The sequence below is a fragment of the Octopus bimaculoides genome, chromosome 4 (assembly GCF_001194135.2).
Source record: "Octopus bimaculoides isolate UCB-OBI-ISO-001 chromosome 4, ASM119413v2, whole genome shotgun sequence".
NCBI lineage: Eukaryota > Metazoa > Mollusca > Cephalopoda > Octopoda > Octopodidae > Octopus > Octopus bimaculoides.
This window is the reverse complement of record NC_068984.1, coordinates 35,248,088-35,253,651: the sequence shown is the minus strand read 5'-3', so window position 1 is coordinate 35,253,651 and position 5,564 is coordinate 35,248,088.

Here is a 5,564-nt window from a genome sequence, read left to right as displayed (position 1 = left end):
AGTGGTGAATATCTGAGATAAATTCTATTGAATACTGAAAATGAACCCGTCCGCTCTCAAAAATTAAGTAAAAAAAAAGAAGAAAAATATTCCAGAATCTTTGTCCGGTGCCTGATCGATCCCAATGGTACTCATGGAATGTGAAGTAGCGGGTGGGCCGGCCGTGTTTTTAATGCTGTGTTCGTGTTGTCTGCAGTGGGAACAGGTACAATTTTCTCTCTGAAGGCCTTTTTTAATCAATCCACTGATATAGTGCCTTTACGACTATTAAGAACGACCTGCTTACCAGTGGAACAAAAAGGGTGTAGACGTAAGAGCAGAGGAACGAAGGATCATTTACTAATCGATAATGTTATCCTGGCTGCCTGCAAGAAGAGACACACAACTTTGGTGATGGTATGGGTGGAGTACAGGAAAGCACATGACATGCTCCCATACTTGTGGATTATTGAATGCCTTAAACTGCTTAAGGTCTCCTAAAGTTAATACAAAACTCAATGGCAACTTACAGCATGGAGAGATAACCTGGGGGAGGTAAATATCAAAAGAGGAATCTTTCGAGCGGACAGTCTGACTCCTCTCTTATTTGCCACCAACCAGCGATTTAAGAAAGATGTGTGGAAGGTACATGCTATGCAGGGTGAAAGTAAACAAACAGTCATTTATGGATGTCCCAAAGCGATTTTCTAAGACTGAGAAAGGAACTAAGAGTTTGATGGCAACTGTGCAGATGATTAGCAAAAATATTGGCATGTAATTTGAGAACGAGAAATGTGGTGTAATGAATCTCAAAAGGGAGAAAATCAGTGATAGCCAAGTGATCAAGATAGAAAGTTGTGAAACTATAAAGGAAGTCGGGGAGGAAGGATATTAAGTACCTAGGTATCATTAAAAGAGATAAGATGAATGAACACAAGATAAAAGAAACGTACTGGAAAAAGTATGTGAGGAGAACTCGCCTTGTGCTCCAATCGATCCTAAATGGCCGCTATAAGATTAGAGCAATTAACACGTAGGCGGTTAATTTAATGAGATATAGGACAGGAATAGGACCTTGGGAGAAGAATGAATTACAGGAAAGAGACCGGAGAAAATGACAATGAACAAGAATGATGTGTCAAGATTATATGTAAGAGGAAAGAAGGATGATGGGGATTGGTATGTTGTGAAGGTTGTGTAAGGAAGAAGAGAAGAGTCTGGTTTGGTATGTCAAGGAGAGTAAAGAAGAAATGATTGAAACAGTGAAAACGCAGGGAACCCTAAAAGTGAAAGAAGTCGTAGATCCAACACGCTTTAAGAAAGACCAAAGAGAGCAGTTGAAGAAAATTTGACGGGACAAGAAAATGCAGTCAGATCTTGAAGAATAACGATGACATTGATTGGAATAAAACCTGGCAATGGCTGCAGAGAGGAGACTTAAAAGGGCCCGCCGAGGTATTAGTTTGCAGCGATCAAGAACAAGCTCTCAGAACAAACTGCTCCAAATAATAAACTGACAAAAGCACTGACTCGCCACAGTGTAGGATGTGCACTGAGAATGGAGAAAGTATAAGCCATATTGTCAGTGAGTGCTGTATGTTCGCACAATGCGAATAGAAAAGGAGACATGACAATGTGGTGAAATATGTCCGCTGGCTGTTGTGCGGCAAAGCAAACTTCGCGAGAGCTGAGGAATGTTATGAACATAAGGCAGATGAAGTAATGGAAAACGAACACTACAAAATACTCAGGGATTTTAACATACAGTGTGACAAAATTATAGAGGCGAGACGGCCAGATATCGTGCATTCTAAGGAGAGTATTGTCTCTTTGAGTCACAGGAGAATGCACTACTTGAAACCTTTGGTGATTTGTTATTGTCTGCTTTCAAGTAAAGAACAACCGGTAATCACGAACTATCCGAGAGTCTTTCAGAATAGTAACGACGACGATGATGATGATGATGAGGAGGAGGAGGATGATCATAATAATAATAGTAATAATAATAATAATAATAATAATAATAATAATAATAATAATAACAATGGATAGCATGATGCCGCAGGCTGAAAGTAGTTAACCCACTGCGCATGTAAGACTCTAAGAGCCCCAACAAAGCCTGTGATAAAGAGGAAAAAAATGATAATGGCAATAAGAGTAAGAATTAGAACAAGAATATTTTTATTAATATTATTAAAATTAATATTCTAAAGAAAGATAAGGAATGGCATTTATTAGGAAAGAAAAGAAAAAGTAGATCATACTCTATGTTTGGATGACTTAAAGATTTATGACGAAGATGAGAACGAGTTTAAACTCATTATTTCAAACTAAATGTAAAAGTAATTAGCAATTATCTCGGGACGGGCTTCGAAATGTAAAAAAAAAAAGCAAACAAACTGCAATGATTGAGATGGATGGAATATCCATTCATTGTAATGGAATGCGAATATAAACCCGTTAAGCACGGAAGAATTTTATAAATATATGGGCACGTATGAAAGGGACAAAATCAAAAGCATCCCCTTCAGGAATCTCTCACTAAAGGATATTTCCATAGAATAAAATCTAAATTGAATGCGGAAACATCATACAAACAATCAACATGAGAGCAGTGTCGTTAATAATGCATGGAATAGGAATTACTGAATGAAGAATATATTAGCTGAAGGACATCAACAAAAAGCAAAGAAAAAACTCACAACGCACTGATGCATGCATCTCCCATCTGATGTGAACAGGTTATGCTTCAAGTAAAAAAAAAAAAAAAAAACAAGTCTTAAGAAAGTAATCATTGAAGTACTAGATGCAGAATGTGCCGAACCCAAGAAGCGAAAGTAGGCAAATGTGGAAATGTGGAATTTCAACTCAAAAGGGAAGAAGTTCAATACGTGTGTTTTCAAAAGCATGTTACGGATGTGAAAGACAGCTGGATGTAGCTAAAGATATGATGGCTGAAAGTAGAATATTAAAAAAAGCGTGAATACATTTCGAAACATTGGAAGAGCCCTTAAGTATATGTAACGATAATTCAACAACGCTGCACATCCCACCGCGGAATGTGAAATTATTCAGATGAAAAAAGTACACCCAAATCTACCGTAATTTTCACAGATCAGGTTAAAAAGAAAATATATTGACATGGTAATTTCCTGCAAAGATGCACTTGGAATTTTGTAGGAACTATGGTTATGGATGTAGAGAAAGTAAACTACCATTATTTTGTTAGAATAGAAATATACAACCCCGATAACAATAAAGTGAAGTGGTAGTTTTACGGTTTAGAAAAAGACAGTAGAAAACAACAGATTATATATATAGTAGTGGTCGACAAAAAGAGGAAACTAAATATTGGAATCAACATAGCGCTACCATTTGACATACAAAAAAAAGGGATTGTTAGACACATACATAGACAGATACATGCATATATACATAAATGAACAGAGATATTTTTATTTTCACTGAGTCTAGAAAAGGCTTTCAGATACTTGTGAATTATACGAGGTCAAGAAATATATATGGATAGAGGTAAGCTGATATTTGTGGGACGTAAGGAATTCAATTGCTGTGGAGGTACGACAACAAGTATTAGGTAATACGGAGTTGGGTAAGTTTGAACAAAATGTTAGTGTCCTAGCGCCAAAGGAAAGATTAGTAAGCTTTAGTAGAGATGCTAAGAGATGAGATATTTCGCAATCAAAGAAGGTAACAACCTACTGGTTCTAAAATGTTGGAACTGACATTACATCTGTGTACAAATGATTGGATTTTGTTGATGTTCTAATTCAGGCCAAATACTTAAGTTGCTATAAAGTGTATGGGGACGTTGTTTGTGCATGTAGTAGCAATGAAGACTCACTTCTCAGAGACATAAGGCGTTATGCACCTCAACTAGCTTCGTTGTAGCCATTTAAAAGTTATTGAGAACTGAAACTTTGTTTGACTCTTAGGAGGAGGACCGACATTTCTTATGCAGTTATTGTTTTTCTGGCAGATGTAGCATAATAAAAAGAAACCAAAACTGATAGAGCAGCCTTAACATTTGAAGATTACCTTATTCTAGTGATGTAATTTTCTTGTTCAGTGGATGAGATAACGGTTCTTAATATGTGTATGGATTGTATCTTTGTACTACCAAGGTAGAAAATTCAGACAAGACTATGAAATAAGATAATTTTTTGCACCATATTTCTCGTGATTTAGGTATTGAATTGGTGAATAACACGAACGAATAAATCTCCAGTATGTACGGGAGTGCAATAGCCACAATCGTTATTACTGCTCGTTGATACTTAAAGGGAGTAGCAAATTAAAGTTGATAAAAGAGGTAATTTTCTTCATCACATTAGAGGTGTCAAGTAAGTGTTGTTGGAATATATTCGGTGTAGACAAAGGCACAGACATTAAAAAAAATGCGGGATGTAGAAAATGACTGAGATAGAAGAGAAAGATGGAAGAGTTACAAAAGAAAAGTGTTAAGCTCTGTTATACAATGTTTCGGAGAAATGAAATGAATACTATAAGGCTTTCTCCGTAGGTGCACTGCTTTCGGAACTATCATGTCTGAGAAATGGAGGAAAGAAATTTACACAAATAAATAGACGCATAGATGGAATGATGGGTGGAGGGAGAGAAAGCTCGATCGGTTGATCGATGGATAAACTGACAAATAATCAGGGATAAATGTATAGGTAAATAACTAGATAAAAGAATCAGATACATATATAAATAAAATGAATACACGAGCACACACACAACCGCGTTTGCGCGCGCACGAACATACACATAAATATATACACATCTGCATGTGTTCCTTTATTGTCGTACGCTTATATGAGACAAATACATATTCTCAGTATCAATGCATATATCACTTTCCCCTTGCAATATGTGATTATGCAGTTCAGTAGTATTGTAATGGAATATTTCAGGAAAACCATACAAAAAAAAAAAAAAAAAAAAAAAAAAAAAAAAAATCAATTTATTTCCAGTCAGATATTCGAAAATATTTTATCTAACATAGTTACAGAAGTTCACTTACTTAGATATCCTTTCAGATGTCGGCCAGTGAAGAATATATGATTTATTTTTATAGAAAACAACGAATCTAAGACATGGTTTTTCAATTTGCATTGGGATGTATCATGTAAATTTTAGCTTAGGTGTTTATTTATGTTTGATGTATGGTTGGTATGACAACAAAAACTTCATGGATTTTATTGGGTGTCAGTTGCCTTCATAACCTTATATGCCTTATCCGAATATAATATGTCATGAATAACAAACGTCAGAAGTCATTCACTTCCAAATAGATAAGTTGAAAATACATGGTATGCAAAAATATTATGTATATGCCTGTTGTAATTTTGTATGTGTGCATCTAAGTATAAGTCTGTTCATATAAGTTGAAGAATGAGTATATATTTACGTAGACTGAGAAATTCATATTTTTTCCAGCACCCATATATAGATAGACAGGCAGACATATATATATATATATATATATATATATATACATATATGTTTGTATGTATGTATATGTATGTAGATGTATGTATATATATATATATATATATGTATAT